A 22,144-nucleotide genomic window follows, 5' to 3' on the forward strand; every position below is an offset into this window, starting at 1 on the left:
TTTTTTTTTTTTTTTTTTTTTTTTTTTTTGAGATAGAGTCTCACTCTGTCACCCAGGCTGGAGTGCAGTGGCATGATCTCAAGCTCACTACAACCTCCACCTCCCAGTTCAAGCAATTCTCCTGTCTCAGCCTCCCGAGTGGCTGGGATTACAGGCATGCACCACCGCCAGGGTAATTTTTGTATTTTTAGTAGAGATGGGGTTGCATTTGCCATGTTGGCTAGGCTGGTCTTGAACTCCTGACCTCAGGTGATCTGCCCACCTCGGCCTCCCAAAGTGCTGGGATTACAGGCATGAGCTGCTGCACCTGGCCTTGTTCTTGTTGATTTTTTAAATTGATAAATAAAAATTGTATATATTTATGCTTCACAACATGATGTTTTGAATCATGCATAATTGTGAAATAGCTAAATTCAGCTAATTAACATATGTACTGCCTCACATACTTATTTTTTGTGTGGTGAGAATGTTTAAAATCTACTCTCTTAGCACTTTGCAAGTACACCATACAGTGTTATCAATTACAGTCACAATGTTGTATAATAGAGCTCCTAAGTTTATTTCTCCTAACTGAAATTGTGTATCCTTTGACCAACATCTCCCCAATTCTCCCTCCCCTCCCAAACACCATTGTACTTTCTATTTCTAGAAATCATATTTTATAGATTCCACATAAAAGTGAGATCACGAGGTATTTGTCTTACAGTGCTTGGCTTATTTCACTTAATGTCCTCCAGCTTCATCCACGTTGATACAAATGACAGGATTTTCTTTTTAAATTTAAGTTTGAATAATATTCCACTGTGTATGTATATGTGTATATAAATGTGATATGTGTATTATAAAATAAAATATTTTTTAATGTTTTAAAACATTTCACTTTGTGTATGTGATATATGTGAATATATATATACACATATGTGTGTGTATATATATATATATAAAACATTTTTTAAAATCCATTCATCCTTTATGAGCACTTAGGTTGATTCTGTATTTTGTTATTGGGAATAATGCTATAATTCATATGGAAGTCCAGATATCTCTTCAGCATACTTATGTCATTTTCTTTGTGTATATGCTCAGTGGTGGGATTGCTGGATCATATGGCTCTATTTTTTAATTTTTTGAGGGATTTCCTTACTGTTTTCCATAACTGTACTAACTTATATTACCACTAATGATATGCAAAAGCTCTCTTTTCTCCACATCCTCCCTAATACTTGTTATCTTCTGACTTTTTGATAACAGCCATTCTAACATACATGAAGCGATAGCTCATTGTAGATCTAATTTACATTTCCCTGATAATTAGTGATGTTGAGTGTTGTTTCATATACTTGTTGGCTCTTTGTATGTCTTCCTTTAAAAAATATCACTCAAGTTCTTTGCCCATCTTAAATTAGGTTTTTTGTTTTGTTGCTGTTGTTTGAGTACCTTATATATTTTGGATATTAACTCCTTATCAGATGCATAGTTTGAAATATTTTCTCTCATTCTATAGGTTGTCTCTTCATTCTGCTGGTTGTTTCCTTCACAGAGCAGAAGCTTTTTAGTTTGCTTTGATCCTATTTGTCTATTTTTGGTTTTGTTGGCTATGCAAAACCAACGTTATGGAATTTTCCTCCTGTGTTTTTTTCTAGCATTTTTATAGTTTTAGGTCTGATGTTTAAGTTTTCAATCCATCTTGAGCTAATTTTTGTGTATGGTATGCGATAAAGATCTAATTTCATTACCCTGCATGTGAATATTCAGTTTCTCCAAAACTATCTATTGAAGAAATTGTTCCTTCCCCACTGTGTGTTCTTGTCATCTTTGTCAAAAATGAACTGACTGTAAATGGCATGGATTTATTTATGGTTGCCCTTCTCTGATTCTGTTCCATTGGATGATGTGTCTGTTTTTATGCCAGTGCCATGCTGTTTTGATTACTGTAACTTTGTAATATATTTTGAAATCAAGTCGTGTGTGCTTTTATGCCAGTACCATGCTGTTTTGATTACTACAACTTTGGAATATATTTTGAAATCAAGTGGTGTGATGTCTCCAGCTTTGTTCTTTTTGCTTAAGATTGCTCTGGCTCTTCAGGATTTTTTGTGATTCCATACAAATTTTCGGACTGTTTTTTCTATCTCAGTGAAATATTTCATTAGAATTTTGATACAGATTGGATTGAATCTGTACATTGCCTTGGATAGTATGGACATTTTAACAATATTAATTCTTACAATCATTGAACACAAAATATCTTTCCATTTGTTTGTTTCTTCAATTTCTTTCATCAATGGTTTAGAGCTTGCAGTGTACAGGTCTTTTATCTCCTTGACTAGATTTATTAATAAGTATTTGTAGCTATTGTAAATAAGAAACTTTCTTGATTTCCCTTTTGAATAGTTCATTGTAAGTGTATTAAAACACTACTTATTTTTGTAGGTTAATTTGTTTTCCTGCAACTTTACTGAATTCATTTATTGTAACTTGGAGACTTCAGGGTTTTCTGTACATAATATCATGTCTGCAAATAGAGAATTTCACTTCTTCATTTCATACCTGGATGACTCATTTCTTTCTCTTGCCTAGTTACTACGGCTAGGAATTCCAGCACTATGCTGAAAGCAGTGGCAAGAGTGAGCATCTTTATCTTGTTCCTGACTTTAAAGAAAAAGCTTTCAACTTTTCACTATCAAGTATAATGTTAGCTGTGGGCTTGTCATATATGGCCTTTATTGTGTTCAGGTGCATTCATTCTATACTTAATTTGTTGAGAGTTTTCATGCTGAAAGGATGCTGAATTTTGTCAAATGCTTTTTCTGTATCTATTGAGATGATCATATGGTTTCTGTCTTTCATTCTGTGAATGTGATGTGTCACCTATATTGATTTGCATGTGTTGACACTACCTTGCATCCAGGGATAATTCACATTTTGGTATTGTGCTTTGAGAGTCTGAGAAAGATTGGTGTTAATTCTTTAAATAAAGATTGGTATTAGTTCTTTAAATATTTGGTCAAATTCAGCAGTGAAGCCATCAGGGCCTGGACCTCTCCTGATGTGAAACCTTTCATCACTGATTCGGTCTTCTTACTCATTATTGGCCACATCTCTAATTTGCTAGAATGATTCTTGACGGATCTGAAATGCCCAGATACGAGGGATAATTTATGATAATTCCTAATATCATATACACATATCACTTCCTGCACTATTTTCTGTTTTTTAGTGACTATGTGAAGCTTGTTAGGCTCATTTCTTTTTGGTTCTCAACTTTAAGTTGTTTAATATATTTAAAAAAATGCCAATCAAGCATGCATAAACACATTTTCTGTATAGTTCTACATAGTAATGTAAATGTTGCAGAGGATGGTTTGAGACAAGGTCTGGCTCTGTCTCTCAGGCTGGAGTGCAGTGGCACTACCACGGCTCACCGCAACCTCAAACTCCTGGCCTCAAGTGATCCTCTCACCTCAGCTTCCTGAGTAACTGGGATTACAGGCATGCACTATTATGCCTGACATTTTTGTATTTTTTGTAGAAACGGGATTTCACTGTGCTGCCCAGGCTGGTTTCTAACTCATAGGCTCAGGTAATCTGTCTGCCCTGGTCTCCCAAAATGCTTGGACCACAGGTGTAAGTCACTGCACCTAGCCTGTAAATGATTTTATATAATAAATAATGTGTAAAGTTACTGAAAGGCAGTGACTATAAAGTTTGATTCAGGCACAGGTTTGCAATGTGTCCAACAGATAATCTAAAGATGATACTCCATATAGGAATGTGGCTTAATGTGTTCATGTCTTCAGGCTCTGAATTTCTTGACTCATATCAGGTACCACAGTGTTAATTGAGAACAGTGGAGTATTATGAGACTACAATATACTTGTATCAGCTATTCGGCTCATGGCAATTTAGGCTGAGCTCAGCTGGACAGTTGCTCTGATCTTAGCTGGGCTCCTGCCTGTGTCTGCGGTTGGATGTAGATCAGCTTTAGGTCAGATATGTCGATCTTGGCTGGGCTCTTTCATGTATCTGGGGCCTCTGTTAGCATATCTGGGTTGACTTCGTTTTGGTCCTTGTGGTGTTATCCCCTAGCTAGGTAGCCAAGGCTTGTTCACATGACAGAGAAAGGAGTCCCAAGAGAAGAATCTACAAAGTTTCTTAAGTACTAGTCTGGGTACTGCCACATCATTATTTCTGCCACATTCTATTGGTCAAAATAAATCACAAGGACAGCCCCAATTAAAGGGATGAAGAGATAGGTTCCACTTCTTGATGAACAGATCTGTGAACTCTCACTGCTAATAGCATGGATACAGGGGATATGGACTATCACTATCATGGCCGTTTTATGTGCCTAGCATAGTGATTGGCTTCCCTGAAAAGGTATCTTTCACTAGCTAATTAATTGAGTAAATGTAAATAACCCTTCTATCCTAAAGTTGTCTTAATTAACCAGGTAAAAAAGACGAATCAAATTTTTCACTCTTATTAAATTCTATTTTACAAACATAATACGGAGTTGAAATCTTAGAGAAAATGTACCTGATCCTTTCAATTCTCATTTCTTATACTTTGGGAAGTTAAGAATTTCACAATAGCCTGTGGATTGCTTTATGATTTCCTGAAGGCAATGCAGAGAAAGTAGCAGCAGTGTTTGATATGACATGAATTTGGCTCTTGAAATCTCTAGTTGGGCAGACTCATAGGAACTCATGCAGCCTTCTTCTGGAAGGTGGGCCAGTCATCTTTATCAACTAGAGGTTGAAAGATATAAAGTACCTTCAGAAACACTTTATTGTAATAGGTAATAGGATCCCTGGTTCTTTATTCTGTAGTTTATGTCCTAAAAACTGCTTGAAACCAGTATTTCATTAAGGGCTCCATGGTAAGTAGTTTGTTCAGATTAAGCATTTGAAATTCACATTCACATGATGAGCAAGATAAAACTCGAACTCAATTTTAAGAGTCTATTTCTGTACCATACAGCTTTATTCATCCTATTTACACCTTAAAGCAATGTTGAGTTGGTAATACAGTATTTTAAGAAATAAAATTCTATTTACCACAAACGCCTATTTACCTGCTATTTGAAAATACTGCTTTGCTTTCACTTTTTGCAGAAAAATGTGAAATGTACTCTAAGTAACTTGTCTTACATATTTGCCATTTTTGAAATCTCACTCTATGGAGTTTTGAGCATATTTGTTTGTTTGTTTGATATGCTTTTTAAAATATTCAGGTTTAAATCTAGTGATGCTGATTCAACAGGCAGATTCCGTTCCTAAATGTGCAGATGTGAGGTGATATGGTGACCTTTATTTGACTTTTTTGGTGGACATTAAATTATAAACCAGGAATGGACAGTGGCTGCTTGCTGGGGCTTTAATTGGCATCTCATTCATTTGTCTAGTTAGCTTAATAATTAAATGTTGCCTAATTTGATATAAGAAGTTTGCCAAGTGATGCTCATTTATGAATTTATGACTATATTAAAGTCTTTCACCTTTAATAATAAAAAGAGCAATACAATGTATTTAGTACATAGCTAGATTTTGATTGCTTCTACTTTACTTGAAAATAGGTGCAACCCACCAGGTATGTATAATTACACAAGAAACAACGAAAAACCAAGCAGAAACAAAACCTGACTCAAGATTTGAATATTTATGTATGTACATATCTATAATAGAGCTTTTAAAAGACAGCTTAAGTTTCTTTATCTGCTTATATACAGTATGTTTTAAGTGAAAACAGACTGATTTCAAAGTAATATTTTTTCACTTAAATGTAGCACTTGAAATTAAATTTTAATATAAGAAATGCTGTTTCTCAGCATTATGAATTATTTTAGGAAGGAGACTCTCAGAATCAAAATTAGAACTTTTAAAGAATCACTATCAATCTCCAACTAAAACAATGTAGGAATCTTTTGAGCTCAGTATAACCATTTTCTCTTTTATCAAATTGGAAATTGAGTCTATTTGGCAAACCAAAACGTTTTAGAAGTGGGGTCAGGGAGGGAAGTTGGAAGCACTAAAGGGAGGAAGAAGAGGAAGTGTTAGAAATGATAATTTAATGCAAACAGATAATTTTTTAAAAAATCTAATTACTTCATTTTATAAATATGGGTTTCACACTTTGAACTCTGTGTAGGGTTTTTTATTCTGACTTCAAGACAATAGGAATGATTAACTATAGAGATAAAAAATAATGTCCCACTACCAATCTCAGCAGCCATTCCTCATAATTTAACTAAAACCTCTATTGACAGGAAATCTTTATGTGATATGTAACTTAAAAGAAATTAATGTATCTATGATGACACTGTGAATTTTATTCTTTAATTTTTTTTGTCTTTATGGCATGACAATCTCTCAAAGAACACAACTTCAAGTCAACATAAAATATGCAGATTTCTATAAGCAAGAGATAAACCAACTACACAATCACAATGACTTTGAACTCTTCATCCCAAAGATGCATTGGGTGCATTTTTTATAAACTGAAATAATAAATAATAGATTGGGTCTAAAAGTAATCTATGTTTTTGCTGAGCCATCTACTCCCAAAATATCTGGATTCTGAGTCTCTAATACATTACACTAAGAATTTTATTCCAATCTCAAGCTTTTATGCATGCAAGCAAAGACAAAACCTTGGAAGTTTTGTGTTCCCCTGAAGTCTTTTCTTCCTGTCAACTAAAATAGTTCTTTTTTCATTCAAAACATATAAAAAGATGCAGGGAGAGATTAGAGATTATGCAACATTCTGCTCCATCCATTCCAGGTTGTCAACCACTCCAATTTATTAAAATGTAGAGTTTTCATTAGAAAAAAGTAATTCTTTAACTCTTATCTAAATTCTTTAGATATCAGATGAGTTAAATATTAAATTCTTTAAAAAACAAACAAATAAACAAATTTTCTAAAGGCACAGGCAGCCGTCTGCCCTGCCTCCTCATTCTGAGTGGCTATGTTCTCAGCCAGCAAGTGATGCTATAATTTGCTGCAATAATAAGGCAGGCAGGCAGGAAAGTATCTTTTGGACTTTGCCTGATTGGGAAATTGGCAAGTTTCCTTTTGTTGTCTGATGCCATCATGGAAATATACAGAGATGCTAATTACCCTAATTGTTTGTGCTTAAGATTTAAGTTGTTATACATCACACTCCAAGAGATGCAGAATGATATCAAAGAAAGATGTGTGGCTCAGTGAATCTTTGATTCTGAGATCCAATATATGGAATGTAGTTACTACTAATTCTGGCTTTTACTCCTTATGTGATCTTTTGACAACCTCAAGTTTCTGTCTATACCCACTCATTTAGCAGTGGTTATTTTCTAACGTTTACGGTTTTGCTTTTTATTCGTCTGCATGTTATCATTGCCAACATATTGCCAGCCTTAGGTAATTAAGGACCCCTTAACCAATACATACGTATTTATGTTTCACATTCTCTACATTCTACATGTGTGCTGAAATTATTTTGAAGCTAATTGAATAGTTTCTTTACAAGTCAATTCTATTGAAATTTTATGCCTGTAGAAAGGCTGTTCATTCTTGGAGCCATTGTAAATAAGTCCCAGTTCCATTCTCTTCCCTTCCAAGTAGACCCGCTGGATGTGTTTAATTTGCAATGAAAAGTGGAAGAATGCTTATGGCATACTTTCTAAAAATGTGTTTCTCTGTCAGATGTTAATAGATGTTATTTTTAGGGTTCCATAGTCAAATGAGTTTGTGAAATGGAAGATTAAAATTAGTTAATACAGGTTTTCTAATGGAAGGACTGCTTAGGAAATTTAATATGCTAAACAGCAATTATAAATCCCTGAGAGAGTGATAAAGCATGTGGTTTCTTACTTAGTTGACCATAAAAATCATGATTTTGGAGAGCCGCTCACATGACTAGTTTTCTACAGAACACACTTTTTGAAATCCTGATCTTGAACAAGACAAAAAAGAATGTCAAGTAAACACATATGGCAAGAAGTAAGAAGAGAAATCAAAGACAGTAAAAGTGACACTTGGAATCAAAAGGTGGTATCAGTCCACACATGAAAGTTATGCTGCAGTGGCAAATAACCCCAGTATATCAGTGATGTACAAAAGAAAATGTTTACTTTTTGCTCATGCCTCATGTTGATTACAGGATGGCTGAATGCACTGATCCACATTATCTTCATTGAGAAATGCAGCTGGAAGAGCTTCTACCACCTAGAATGTCACAGATCATCAGGGTAGTGGGAAGGAAATTTGGAGAATTACTTCAAACTATTAAAAGCTTCTACCTAGAGGTGACCCATGCAACTTCTCCTCCCATGCCATTGGCCAACTCTAACTTAAAGGACGTGGGAAAGTACAATGCTACCATATTTCTAGGAGAGTAACAGAATATTGGTGTTGAATGTTCCTAATGACTACACAGAGACAGAGGAGAGCTGCCTTCCCCGGTTCATGCATTTTCCTGTCATCCAGTGACCCATCATTGCAGGGCTATAAAGGCAAGGGCCATCACCTCGACTCAAGACAATTCTGAAGGGTAATCACAGTTTCAGAGGCCTCTAGAGGGGTTGAATGGGGTCTTTGTTAGGTCTGCATCACAGCCCAAGCTCCCTTCTGTACAGTCCTCCTTCACCTCCTTTCCACAAGATGTTGTTCCCAAAATCACTCACTAGAGAACTTCTTGCTTGATAATCTCTATCTTAGAACTTACTTTTTTGGGAATCCAGTCTGTTATACTATACAACATATGTCCTTCAATGATAGAAAATATTGTTTTGTGTGTTTTCAAACTTTATGTAAATGGTATAATGCTGTATACACTCAATTTGCTTTCTTCAAATTATGTTTTTCGAGGTATATTCATATTGATTCACATAGCCCTAATTAGTTTACTTTTAACTGATTTTTTTTTAAATACCACAAGTTATTTATCTATTCCTTTGCTAGTGAGAATTTGGGGTTTTCCCAATTTTTTACCATCACAATCTTCTGGAGATGTAACTACTTGTTCACATACACAAGAGTTTTTCTAATACACATATATACCTTAAAAAAGAATGGCAATAAAATAGAGGATCTGCATTCTCAATTTTATTAGATATTATAGTTTTCTGGATACTAGTAGAGAATAACGTAAATGATAATTTGTTTTTCTGTTTCTGTGAATTGCCTATTCGTATCCTTTCCCATTTTTTTCTATTTAATTCTTGTCTTTTTCTTATTAAGTTTAAAAAATATATATTCCTGATACCATTCTTTGTCAGATATACGGTTTGAAATATCTTCTCTCAGTCTGTGACTTGCCTTTTAACTTTTTTATGATATCTTTTTATAAATAAGCTTTAAATTTTAATGTAGTCAAATTTATTCATCTTTTTTCTTTATGGTTTATGCATTTTCTGTGTTGTTTAGAAAATGTTTCCCTATCTGAAGCCTTGAAAATATTCTGCATTTTTCTTGAATGTATTTATAGTTTCTGCTTTTTACATTTGCATTATTAATCCACCTGAAATTCATTTTTTATTTTTGTATATAATATAGTAAATACACTTTTGTTTTATACAGTTAGCCAATTCCTACAGAAAAATTTTTTCCAACCTGATATTCCATGCTCATTTTTTTGTTTGTTTAGAAATGGGGTCTCACTCTGTTGCCCTGGCTGGAGTGCAGTGGCATGATCATACTCACTGAAGTCTCAAACTCCTTGGTTCAAGTGATCCTCCCACCTCAGCCACCCAAATAGTTGGGACTGCAGGTGCATGCCACCATACTCAGCGAACTGTTTTATTTTTCCTAGAGACAAAGTTTTACTGTGTTTCCCAGGATGGTCTCAAATGACTGGGCTTAAGCAATTCTCCCACCTCTGCCTCGAAAAGTGCTGGGATTACAGGCAAAAGCCACTGTGCCCACCAGCCCCATACTAATTTGTAGTGTCACTTCCATAGATATAAAAATGTATATTGGGCCCTCTGTTCTGTTTAGTGTGTTTGTCTATTCCTACACTAACATCACTTTGAATTAATTAATATGGCTTCACAATAAATCCTCATATATTAACAACTAAATTGCCTTTCCTTCATTCTTCTTTAAAACTGCCTTGGCTTTTCACCACCTTTTGTTCCGAGTGAATTCTGGAATCAATTATTAACTTTCACTAAATAAAATTCTCTGTTGGGATTTTGATTGGACTTGGAACCGATTTTCATATATGAATTTGAGGATTATTGATATCTTTATGATATTGAACATTTCCGTTTATGAAAATAGTACCTCTCTAGAGAGATTTCATTTTGCTATAGACATGCCCAATTCCCATGTTTTCTGTGTTGAGATACACTCAAGGGAGTGTAGACATGAAGGAGCAGCCCACGCATCTACAGGGCTACCCTGTTTTCTCTTTCAGTATAAATGGATTAAACTTGGCACAAACGCGATTTGAAATAAGAGTGACTGATACTACACTGAAGGAGCTAGATAATGCCATTTGAAATTATCTAAAAGACTGAAAAATTCAACAAAGGAGTTATAATAGAGTTAAGGGAGAGATGAAAAAGTCTGAAATAATATGTGGGAAAGGCAAAGAAAACATATTGTTCTGCACTACTGTATTTCATAAAGGTTGGCATTCATTAATTCAGTATTCATTAATTCATTCAATAAATATTCATTGAGTACTCACTATTTCCTAGGCAAGTTCTAGCTTTGGGTAAAGAGTAGGAAACAAAACAAAGCCCCTGACCTTGGTGAACTCATTTAGGGAAGCGACTTACAAAACACTGAGTAAGTACTAAGTACCTACTACATGAGAACTGCAAATCACCATTTTAGTCCTCAAGCTGATTATGAGAAGACTGGCCATCATAAAGTCACCAAGAGAACAATAATGAATGTCATGGGACGTAGTACTAAATAGAAATGCAATTAAAAGTGTGAAAGAAAGGTAATTGGTGATTGGGAGTCAAATAGATTTCTTGGAGGAACTCCGTCTCTTGCTAGACACTGAGATGAAACTCTTCATGCTATGTCAGTAGACAGAGAGGAACTCAATATTCCGGGAAAGAAGAACCAAGTGGGCAAAAGCAGATGAGGTTAGATAAATGGAATGAAGCCAGATAATGAAGGAATCTGGCCACCATCAGGAGTTTAACATGTGGAGAGCAATAACAGGGCCCACTCTTCCCCTCTCCTCTTTTTCCTCCTTCTTCTATAGATCTGGAAACCGACCTGATAAAAGCAAAATTGTATCAGTTATCAGCCCAACATTGACAAAGAGAAGGCAATAGAAAGTGGAGAGGCAAGGGATATAATTACTTTGAGCTTGACCCAGTGTGAGAGAATTTGAGATAGGAGAGACAGCATGGACTCTACTCATGGGATTTATTATCAACATGGGAAGGCAGGAGTAATTTGCCTACTACCAAATGAATAAACACTTATAACCCAGATGATTGTTGAGACATCCTGCCCTTTGGCTTGAACCCCCAATCCAGACATGGTTAGGTCTTGAAACTCCTCATGTTTTCTGCAGATCCCCAAGGGCTGGTATCTTTCATGGCCACTCTGCCTACAGCACCTGCATTCATGTGTGTTTCCTCAGTTTTCCCCCTTGACAAGCCAGAACTCTATCCCTTCATCAGTTTCCATAAAATATGCATGTTCTCCAAGCGTTTTATGAGTTTGCTTTAATTTCCTGAGGAACTGGGAACATGGAAAATAATCACATCAGGCTATATACAACCTCCAGTGCTCGCTGCTCCACTCTCCTCCTTTCTCCCAAACTTCCATCTCTGGTCTTCATTTCTCCCTTTCTGGATTGCTTGCAAGAGTCTCATATTCTGCTCTCTCTCTTTTTTTTTTTTTTTTGACCTCTGAACTTTTAATTGGCCTCTTGCTCCCCAAAGGGTCCCCTGCTTCTGCTGGCTTAATGTTTCAGAACTTTGGTGTCATTGGTCTCAGATACCACTTTGCCATCCACTATCCAGCTGATGGTGGTCTTTTGGATGGTTTGCATGGAGTTGCTGCTGTCCAGGACATCACCAAGATTGCCATCTCCCAGCAGGCGACGGTAGGTGGCGGTCTCAGCCTCCAGCTTGACCTTGATGTTCAGCAGGGCCTCCTACTCCTGTACCTGGCGCTGTCCCTCTGCCCGGGTCTGTGGGAGCTCTGATTCCAGGTGCAGCAGGATCCTGTTGAGCTGCTCCATCTGCAGGGCGTAGCAGGCCTCCACCTCCCTCAGGCTGTGCTCCAAGCTGGCCTTTAGATTTCTCATGGAGTCCAGGTCGATCTCCAAGGACTGGACTGCATGTTTCAGCTCTGTGAGTGTCATCTCAGCAGCTCCAACCTTGGCAGACTGTGTGGTGACCACTGTGGTGCTCTCCTTAATCTGCTGAGACCAGTACTTGTCCAGGTTCTCTTGGTTCTTCCAAGGAAGCTTGTCATATTGGGCCCAGATATCTGCCATGATCTTGGCAAAGTCCTGAGATTTGAGGGCATCTACCTCCACGGTCAACCCAGAGCTGGCGATCTGAGCTTGCAGGCCTTTTACTTCCTCTTCATGGTTCTTCTTCATTAAGAGCAGCTCCTCCTTGAGAGCCTCGATCTCCGTCTCCAGCTGCAGCCAAATGACATTGGTGTCATCAATGGCCTTGTGGAGCCCATGGATGTCACTCTTCATAGACTGGTGCCTGGCCAGCTGTGTCTCATACTTGACTGTAAAGTCATCAGCAGCAAGATGAGCATTGTCGATCTGCAGAACAATGTGGGCATTGTCCACAGTATTTGTGAAGATCTGAGCCCTCAGGTCCTTGATGGTCTTGAAGTAATGGCTCCAGTCTCTGACCTGGGGTCGCTTCTTCTCCAGGTGCTCCCATATTTTGCTCTCCAGCTTCCAGTTTTGGTCTCCAGGATCCTCACTCTGGCCAGGTAGGAGGCCAGGTGGTCACTCAGGCTTTGTATGGTCTCCTTCTTGTTCTGGATGCCTCCCATTCCTGCCAGAGTCCTGGCCATCCCTGCAGCCAGGCCCCCGGACCCCATGCCACCCGGAAGCTGGTGGAGCAAGACACGGAGATGCGGGAACCAGAGCCCCAGGCACCTGCTTAGACGGTGGCCATGCTGCTGACCAGCCAGATGCTTTAAGTGGCACCTGGACAGAGCCCAGGGCCTGGTAGTTTGTGGAGAAAGTAGAGTGATTGGTGAAGCTCATGCTGTCCCACTCTCCAGAGGAAAGCGAGAGGAGAGAACTTAGGCTTTGCTGACCTCTGCTCTCTTTTTTATGTAGATCAGTTCAATTCTCCTCCACTCCTCACCCTAAAGGGTCGTGTTCAAACAAATCAAGGAACTAACAACTTTGTAAGTAAATAAACACACACACACACACACACACACACTTACACACAAAATACACAGGAAAACAAACCAAGGCAGAAAGATAAATCTGTTTCAGACAATATAGAAAAGCTGGGAATACAAGGGGTATGGTAGTTCAGAGAAGGAAAAGATCAATCAAGAAGGGTTCAGTAGAGCAGATAAATGTTGAACTAGACCCTGAAGAGAGGCAAGAATTAGTATTATGGAGAGAGGAGGCAAGAGGTCATTCAAGAAAACTGCACAATCGAAAATGAGCATGGCATCTGGGAGAAGGCAACTCTTGACTGGGAAGCTAGAAGCAAGATAAGGCTGACTGGTGCTGGAAATGCCAGATTGTCAGACTCAAGAGCTTCGATTGCATCCAATAAGAACCAGAAGAAGCTCTAACAAATATGCGTTGGAAAGCAAGGAAGCTTTGGGAGTGGTCTCAGAAAAAATAACCAGGGGTCCAAATACTATCAGAATTGTCTGTTTCTGATCTCTGCTTCTTTGTACGGATTGGCTTTAAATTCTTGTCCTGAAAATGTGCTTTCTCTGCCCAGGGGCTGGAGTGATTCAGCAGATTTCCAGCTCACTATCCATGGAGAAAAGGCTTTTGCCTCTTTCTTCAGCTCCAAAAACTCAAGAGAAGGATTCTATTTGGCTTGCTTGAACCAAGTGCCCATTCCTAGAAGCATCACAGTGTTCAGGAAGGTAAGTTCATGAAAAAAGACAGCAGTTCCTAACAGACCACATAATAAATAAAGCATGACCAGATCTGGAGAAGGGAGAAAACAGAATGAAAAATGTCTCACGTCACTTCTTTATTCCCTGTTTTCCCTTCCTCAAATCCAGACATCACTATTGGGGGAAGAGTTATGAATGAGGAAGCAATCTCAGTTTGTTTCTAAGATTGGACCCACTGACAAGATTTAGATAAGGAAAATGTATTTATTCTTCGGTGTTTTTTGTTAACAATCTACTATTCTCTCTCTCTCTCTCTTTTAAAGATAAGCTATTACTCTGCCACCCATGCTGGCATGAAATGGTACAATCATAGCCCACTGCAGCCTCAAACTCCTGGGATCAAGTGATCCTCCCACCTCAGCCTCCCTAGTAGTTAGGACTACAAGCATGCACCACCATGCCCAGCTAATTTTTTTATTTTTTTTAAGAGATGAGGTTTTGCTGTTACTGAGGCTGGTCTTGAACTCCTGGCATTAAGCAATCCTCCCACCACTCCCTCCCAAAGTGCTGGAATTACAGGCACGAACCACAGCATGCCCAGCTGACAACCTACTATTCTTAAGTTTCTATTAAATCTTCCTTATTTTTCCCTCACTTTTTTTTCTAATCTAAGTCATTAGCCAACATTTTGTGTCTTCTTTTAAGCCACCTTAAATTCTTTTGAGGAAAAAGAAAAATATTAAAATCAACTACATAACAGCTGTTATGAACCAATTATGTTAAGACATAGTTCTTGTTTTCAAACAGCTCTGAGTCTAGGAGCTATCTGTGTACACCATGTACACAAATAGCTATTACAATGGAGAAAAGTGCTAATGCCATTAAGGAGGCATAAATAAAATTCTGTGCGTTCAGAGTTTGCTTTACCATATAAAATAGTATCACTGGACCAATATTTTAAAGTAGAATAGAATAGATCAAATAGATCAAATTAAGACCTGAAGATATGGCAATGAAAGGCTCTCTATACAGACGGACAGCTTGAGCCAATAGCATAGGAGTGATCAAGAGTAGAATGTGTTCAGAAAACAGTTCATATTTGACAGAATAAATCTGGGACTAAAAGGGGAGTGGGCCAAGAGAAGTGGAACCCTGCCATATCTGTAGCCAGGCGGTGTGACAAAGCGACAGTTTTAAATTTTTTATACAAAACTTTATGGGACCTTGTTTACAGGGTAATAGAGGAGGAACTAAGCTGAAGACATCAAAGAGACTGCAAGATTTTGAGGGTGAGGAGCAGGAAAATTAGCAGCGTCTTGGGGCAGATTCATATTACAAGGTAAAAGTCATCCTCGCAATGAAATCACTTCCCATTTCTGGAAGAAATTCCAATCCCAATCCCAAGACAGATCTGGATAGAGGAGAAGAGCATCTTCTTTCCCTCCCACATTAACCCTTGCAGGAGTTGGTGGTGGCTCTGTGTGGTCTAGGCAGTGGTCCCTAACCTTTGGCACCAGAGACTGGTTTCGTTGAAGACGGTTTTTTTGGGGTAGGAGGATGGTTTCGGGATGGAACTGTTCCATCTCAGATTATCAGGCATTAGGATCATTCTCATAAGAATGCAACCTGGATCCATTACATACACAGTTCACAATAGGGTTTGTGCTCCTGTGAGAATCTAATGCTGCATGTGATCTGGCAGGAGGTGGAGCTCAGATAGTAATGTGGGCTCCTCCGCTGCGCACCTCCTGCTATGCGGCCTGGTTCCTAACAGGCCATGACACTGGTAGCAGTCCCTGACCAGGGGCTTGGGGACCCTGGTCTATAGAACCCACAAGTCATGGAGTCATGAAACCACTCATGGTGTCACTGAGAAGCTCCCATACTTCAAAGATCTAGATAACAGTGTTTAAACCTGGCCAGGCGCAGTGACTCATGCCTGTAATCCCAGCACTTTGGGAGGCTGAGGCAGGTGGTTCACCTGAAGTCAGGAGTTCAAGACCTGGCCAACATGGTGAAACCCCATCTCTACTAAAAATACAGAAATTAGCCAGGAGATGGGTGTCATGGTGTGCACCTCCACCTGTAGACCCAGCTATTCGCAAGGCTGAGGCAGGGAAATTGCTTGAATCCAGGAGGTAGAGGTTGCAGTGAGCTGAGATCGCACCACTGCACTCCAGCGTGGCAACAGAGTGAGACACTGTCTCAAAAAAGAAATGTGTTCAAACCTATAATCCATGCATCATGGAAATTCAAGGCTTTTGTGTCACCCTTGTTGATTGTAGTTGGTTCCAAGATGCCATTTCTTCTGAATTAAGTAAACTTTCCATGTGGGTCCTTATTCCACATCATGTCAGCTCAGATGGGGGACTCATTCTCTTCCTTAATGGCCATAAGTTAGTTGTTCACATATGATGTTGGTATTTACAATAGACTTGACTGGAGGTTTGAGAAATGGAAGGGGGTTCATATAACAGAAAGTAGTTTCAAATCAGATTTTATATATATATATATATATATATATATATATATATATATATAGAGAGTCTTATTCTGTCACGCAGTCTTGAATGCAGTCATGCCATCTTGGCTCATGGCAATTTCCACCACCCAGTTCAAGTGATTCTCGCCTCCCTAGTAGCTGGGTCTACAGGCAAGCACCACCATGCCCAGCTAATTTTTATGTTTTTAGTAGAGATGGGGTTTTGTCGAGTTGCCCAGGCTGGTCTTGAACTCCTGACCTTAAGTGAGCTGCCCACCTTGGCCTTCCAAAGTGCTGGGATTACAAGAGTGAGCCACTGCACCCAGCCTAGACATATATATCATATAAGCCTCCAATCATGCCATGACTAAAGGATTTTCAAAGGCCCCTTCACCTAACATAGTGCCCAGTCTTGCTCCAACTCCCACTCCATATCCCCTTTTCATGTCTCCCATTTAGAATTTCTCCTGAAAATTTTCAAACTCTTCACTCTATTATAATGAGAAGTGTTTTTCAATCATGGGTGATACCTCCCTCTGCCCTTGACACACACTGACAAGCGGTGGTTCAGCAATGTCCGGAGACATTTTTGGTTGCCATAACTTTGGGGAGATTACTACAAGCAACTAGTGAGTTGAAGCTGGGTATGCTGCTTAACATCCTACAATGCACAGGACAGCCAGCCACAATAAGGGACTATCCAATCAAAAATGTCAATGAATCCAAGGCTGCAAAACCATGATATAGAGCAAATCAGTTCTCTCCATACTGCATACTTACAGATATACAGTCTTCTTCATCTTTGTATGATTTCAACCTATGAAGCGTTCACTCCATTTTATCAAAGGAGATTCCTGTTACAGCACACAATGACAACTGAGACCCTAAAGTTTCCTCTAACATGAGCTGCCCTTCTAAGTTATGGTTTTAAATGGCATATTTCCTCAATACATACAGAATAAAGTTCTCATCCATACTCAATTATACTTACTCTGCCAGGAAGAGAAAGAGAGAAATAGGAGAATGTAAATAGTGTGGGTGATTCTGTCCCACGTTCCACTAAAGCATATGCCCCAGAGGAGCGCGAGAAGGGAGATGTGAATCTGATGTTCCTTCAGTTGGTCTCAGTTCCTGAATTGCTCTCATAGTATGAGCATCTCACCATGCTGCGTGTGATTCAAGTGTTTAAAGATACCTTTTTTTTCTTGTACAACATGGCCCCCAAATGCAAGCCAACTACTTTATCAGGTGTTTAGCTGAGAAAACAGCAATCTGTTCCAATGCTGGAGGAAAAACTGGCTGAGTTGGATGGTACAGAAGCCTCAAACATGATGTGTAAAAACGGCCATGTATATTATACGTTAAGGGTGAAGGAAGGAATTTTTTTCCCAGGGTATTTCTGAATTTATATGATTTTTTACCTCACCTAATGATTTCAGAACCAAACTCTATGTAAAATGCAACTCCATATTACCAGGGAAGAGGGTCTGAGGGAGTACTGGAGAAGTAGAGGTACTGGAATATAGCCTTAGGGATATTACAGATTGGGATGATGATAAGAAAGAGAAAAGAAAAGAAGGAATGGTGAGCAGACATCAGAAAGGCAAAAAGGACTGAAAGATCACATTGCTACTTTATCAATTTTTAGGGACATCTATTTGATAACTGAATGAAAAGTTTGCTAATTTTATAAAAGGAAAGCTATGCCACAGAGAGCTTAGTTGGTTCCAGTATTGACCTTTCAAAAATATTACTGAGCAATGTAGAAGAAAGCAATGTAGAATAAAATAACTAAAGTTACAATGCAATACCTGGTGAATTGTTAATTCTCTTTTTCTGTGTGCCTAATGTGAAATGTTAGCAGCTAAGCACATTTATCCGTTAATTTCATAAGTATTATATATGTTAGCCTGGTTTTTTTTTTTTAATTTAAAAAGCTACCAAGTATATGCCATAAATTCTAAATACTTTGTTTAAATATTAAACAGCAAGTGACAATGGCAGCTTTAGCAGGTGTGCCTTTGAAGTCTGCGCTTATATCGTGGTGAAAGTGACTGTGTGTAAGTGTGTAAACAGTGAGGTTGACAATTAAGTGGTCGCTAGGTATCTCTAACTTTGCTGGCAGTTTCTGCCAGTGGCTCACCCTCAATAATTTAAAATGGAGATTATTCTTTTTGCTAAGATGATATTACAGGTCAGGATTCTTCTCTTTCTCCCGTTCTCTTCCTGGCTGGGTAAGTAAAACTGAGTTTGGAGGAGAAGTTCGTTCCATACATACTGAGGAAATATGCTACTTAAAACCACAACTTTTTAAAAGGGCAGCTTGTATTAAAGGAAATTTCAAGGTCTTTGCTGCTCTTGTGTGCCATAACATGGGGAAAAGGCAAATTAACTCATAAATATTTTATAGGTCAAAAACTGTATGTGAGGTTTTGAAAGATAAATGCTATAGTAATCATTTCAGAAATTCCTATTTTAATTAAATACAATATTTTCAAAATTGTGCTGAGGTGCATGGCATAGGCTTTTTAACTTCGGAACTTCCTGAATAATGCACTAAATAAAGAGAAAATTGTTCTCTACTAAGTACTATTTTCAACACATAAAATTTTATAATGATTTTCTTTCATTTGGCCACAAATTAAGGATATGGGTACTTTTTCTGGACCAAATTGCTACCCTTTGTTTTCAAGACTTTAGTTCCATGCTCCTATGAAGTAAAATTTCTAAAAAGTGGTTGAGAATGTAGAATCTGGATTGGAAATTAAACACTGGATTAGCAATATTAGGGTACTGGGAAGTGCGAGGAGTTGGAGGAGTTTACCTAATGGGTCTTAGTTGACTTATCCAAGAATATTATTAGAAATTATTTGGATTCTAGAGAAAGAACATATGAAAGTCAAAGCTTATACACATTTGGAACAGAATTTGAATCTGGTTCTGTGGGATTCTACTGTCCATATTCTTTTCTCCACAACACGCTGCTCAGCTACTTGACACTCTGTGTTCAGTAATGGTTTCCTAGAATAAATACATTCAAACTTCACTATAATACTCTTACTACAGACTTACGTTCTATCCACATTTTTTTTATCCTGTATCATGTAAATTAATCAGGGCAATGCAGTAACATATAAACATCAATGTCTCACAGGGTGCACACAGTAAAGGTTTATTTGTGACTCACTTCCCAGTCAAGTGCAATGCAGGCAATTGTCTTTGGTAGCTTTCCCCCAGGAAGTGATGCAGGGGTACAATCCCATATCAGACTATGACGCTACCATCCTAAACTTGAGGCCTCTCAGGCATTCATGACAAGGGAAAACAGCTTGGGCAATCATTCCAGGAGGTTTGTGACCAGTCCAGAAAGTACAACACATCACTTCCACCAAAACACCAGGATCCAGACTCAATCACTTGGACCCAACCTAAATGCAAGGGATGGTGGAATACGTAGCTATCCTGTGTGCCCCAAAAGAGGGAAATGAAGTCAAATTTGGTGCACCCATAGCATTATCTGTTTCACACCATCTAAGAGTTTATTTCTTCAAATAGCAAAAGAACCCTATAAATATTCTCTAAAGGTTGAAGTTAAGTTCATGTCATGGAACACTGGGGGAATGAAATTGTGCCATAAGAGTAGTATGTTTTACAATGGGTGGGTTGAGACAACAGAAGAGGGTATGCCTGAATGTCAGTGAGAGGAAGCCAGGCAGATAGCCCAGAATACCAAATAACCCACTAAAGAAAATCAAAAAAAAAAAGGAAAAATTATTGATAAGGTTAGATGCCAAATGAATGGAGAATAGAAAAGTACACTGCTGTAGGAGCAAATGGTTTAGGACTAAGAGTGTATTAAAAATATCATAGCTAACATGGTTTACTATAAGCCAGCCATTATATGGGTTGTTAATCTCCATAGTAACCTGATGAGGTAAACCATGTTATCTCATTTTGCAGATGATGAAGCTGAGGAACAAAGTGTAAGTAATTGATTCACAGTCACACAGCTACTCAGTGGCAGAACTGGTATCCAAACCCAGGCCAAGTCTGGCTCCAGGGTCTATGCTTTTAACTTTCATACTTTACTTCCACTATAAAAGACAAACGCTGCTGGATTTCTTCTTTTATGCGACACTGGTATATCACACAAAGGCAACTTTTCAAAAAATGTCCAAGTCCCAATGCACTTTACTACCCACCAATTTATCAGGCTATATTGGCCTTTCTTCCTGATCTCATTTCCTCTGTGCAAAGTAATTATTTAAAAGGCTAAACCAAATGGATAGGTACCTTACTCCATCACTCTTCTTACACATTCTTCTCCTTGCCATTCCAGCAAAGGAAATCCTACTTTTAAATGCCTCCGGAGTAGGAAGTTCATAACTTCCTTTGTAACCTGTATCAGTATTTGGCACTCTGAAAGCAAAGTAGATATTTTGCATTTGGAATATATGGGAAATCTGGAATTTTTCACCAAAATTCCAGGAAGGCCAGTAAATCCTGGATAGGATATAAACCCAAAATGGCAGAATGTATGCTTTCTGCAGACCTTTCACACTTCTCTTAAACAGGAGTTGACAAATAAATCTGGGTGTTGTCTCTTTCTTTCTCCTTTGTATCCATCCCAATGGTCGAGTTTTGCATCTTAGGAAGAAACTACTAGTTTTTTTCTTAGGAATCTTTCCTTGGCCATTTATGGTCTGGACATCTCTCAAGAACGTTCTGAATAGCCCCTGGAAGCTGGGGTAATGTTGACAATGTTTAGTACCCTGGATGGTGGCGCTGACTGACCGGGCATGGGTGTCAGCCAACAAGAATGGACACTGGCTATAAGCACCAGTCTGGCTGTTCTAGTACTGCCCAACTGTACATCAGCCTGCCCCTAACTTTGTGCAATGGTGTTGCGGCAGGCACACTAAAGGAAACTGTGACTTCCTGCACATTCTCCCCTGTGCTAACACATACTAAGCCAGAGGCCTAAATACTAGCTCTCTTCCCGTGACGGTGGTAGATTAAAATCTGTGGGGTTTTTGGCTCTTTGTGGAATAGCATTACTTGTATTTCAAATCCTGCTGATTAATCTCGTATAGCTGAAATTCTTGTTACCTTTCACTGATTATTTTTTAAGATTGGTTTGAATAGGGTATGTTTCGTCTCACTTAAAAAAAAAAATCATTAATTGAATCTAGCCTGTTCTGCAAACTTACCATGTGGCTCAATGAAAGATCAGCTCATCTTCACTAGAATATTTAGCTACCTGATTCCACTATCTCTGCTTATTACAAATGATGGCCTCCCTTGGTTTTGAGAGTGTAAATCCAGATTCCAGTGTCTGCAGAGAAGTCGCTGAATGCATCCCACCCTCCACTCATCATTTCTTACACCTCTCCTTAGCTATAACCTTAGATCTTATGCCCTGGTTCAAGTCTATCTGCCCAGTCAAGCTGGCCAGCACTTATGGCAAAAGCCATTAATTGCCCTTCTGTACTTATGCTTGCCTTTTTCTTTTTAAAGTAAAACTCCAGTTTTATCAGGGCACATGGCCGAATCAATGTTTCTTGAGGTTTGCTCAGCTAATGCTATGTAGGCAAAACTAATGCAAGCAAATTACCAAGTCAAGGTTTTTGCT

The 22,144-nt window shown here is 38.5% G+C and overlaps 1 long non-coding RNA gene and 1 pseudogene across 2 annotated transcripts in view; both read right to left on the reverse strand.

The window, feature by feature from the left end:
- The window catches only part of LOC116529053, a 163,985-nt gene that overhangs the window by 128,339 nt on the left and 13,502 nt on the right, over positions 1–22,144 (reverse strand). The window lies entirely within an intron of this gene.
- Positions 9,838–14,465, reverse strand: LOC116529052 (annotated as a pseudogene). The gene has a single exon (XR_004259354.1). The product of XR_004259354.1 is annotated as a keratin, type I cytoskeletal 18 pseudogene (transcript).

This window comes from Sapajus apella, unplaced genomic scaffold (genome assembly GCF_009761245.1).
Source record: "Sapajus apella isolate SASKATOON/1434 unplaced genomic scaffold, GSC_monkey_1.0 scaffold61, whole genome shotgun sequence".
Classification (NCBI taxonomy): Eukaryota; Metazoa; Chordata; class Mammalia; order Primates; family Cebidae; genus Sapajus; species Sapajus apella.